Below are 1455 nucleotides of genomic sequence, written 5' to 3'. Positions count from 1 at the left end.
GATATAATAAACAATTATATTTTGATAAAATACCTTCTAGTCGGAACAGTTATGACTGAACTGTTCATCTCTCTATGATCCCTTGTAACTAAGATTAGTGTTGTTCAAGTAAAACAATCTATTGCTGTCAGGGTAAGATATTCTGATTGGTCTGTTCCTACATGGAAGAAGAATAAAGGGTCAGGTAGACATTTGTGCCAATAAGACCTCACTAGGGAAAATGTCAGCTGCAGAAGGTTAGAAGTAGCTCTTAAGCAAGGCTTACTTTGAATCCATTAGCTCCACAAAGGTAATTCAGTTGGATCAATTAGTACATGAAAAAGCCATCACCTTTGGACCTAGCAATAAATTATCGAAAGTATGATCAAATTCCAAATGAAAAAGACTTAAAATTGTCATTGACAAAAAAATTTGCAAATGTGAGCATTAAGATGAACAATATATTTTTTTCCACTATTCACAGAATTTTAGGGAAATAAGATCAGTAGCATTGTCAGGAACAATATAGTTTCCTTATTACAAATAGGGAACCGTGGATATAAGTCTGTATAAAGATTGCATCATTAACTACTTAAATTTAGAAGATACTACATGCTTCAGCAGCACGTATTCCCAAATTACAATACAGAGATTAACATGGCAATTGCACAAGGATGATATGAAAATTTGTGAAGTATTCCGTATTTTTCATTCTTCAGATGCAAGAAATGAAAAACAGTTATTAAAAAGTTGATTACAAAATAACAAGTGTAACAACACACGTAATTCATATAATTAAATTTAGTTTGACATCAGTGTATTAAATCTTCACCTCAGAAAGGCGTTTACATACCATAAACTTTACAAAACTGTTGAAATTAGACAACATTGTCATTTTATCCCAATGAAAAATAATATTAAGACCGAGGAAAAAAAGGAATCTAAAACTTTCTATATGGAATACAATCTGAAAGAACACATTATACAAACATAGAATATTTTAAAATATTCTTTTTCAGACAAGCACCAGAAATATTTTAGTTTCTGTACTATTCATTTAAACGGATAAATTAAAATTATTTCTGATTAAAATTTCAAAAACTCTGCAGAAATCATTATACATATATACAAAAACTCTTGAATATATTTTGACATCTAATGCAGGCTATTCACTTGGAAGAATTCCACGGAATTCATGAATTTTTACAGTAAGTATTGGTGTTGCCGGACGCTGGTGGCTCAAACTATAAAAAGAATTTTGAGGTATTACCAGTTGTAATAGACTCAGACAGTCCTACCACTATAAAGGCCATGACAAAGGTCTCTAAAAGAGACTATTCAAGTTAATAAAGGACAGAGGATTGCCCAAATACTTTTACTCTGATATCTAAACTTGCCTAATCCCACACTGACTCAAAACAGAAAAGGAGGGTTTGTCACCACAGATACTATAGCCTGGGTTCAGGAAATTACAGA

The 1455-nt window shown here is 31.7% G+C and overlaps 1 pseudogene; it reads left to right on the top strand.

The window, feature by feature from the left end:
• The first annotated feature begins 591 nt into the window (after positions 1–591).
• LOC122122162 lies at positions 592–688 on the top strand (annotated as a pseudogene).
• The last annotated feature ends 767 nt before the right edge of the window (positions 689–1455 follow it).

The sequence above is a fragment of the Dipodomys spectabilis genome, unplaced genomic scaffold (assembly GCF_019054845.1).
Source record: "Dipodomys spectabilis isolate Male_0828 unplaced genomic scaffold, ASM1905484v1 ptg000205l, whole genome shotgun sequence".
Taxonomy (NCBI): domain Eukaryota; kingdom Metazoa; phylum Chordata; class Mammalia; order Rodentia; family Heteromyidae; genus Dipodomys; species Dipodomys spectabilis.
The sequence above is the reverse complement of the archived record's forward strand: the minus strand, read 5'-3'. Positions and strand labels throughout refer to the sequence as shown.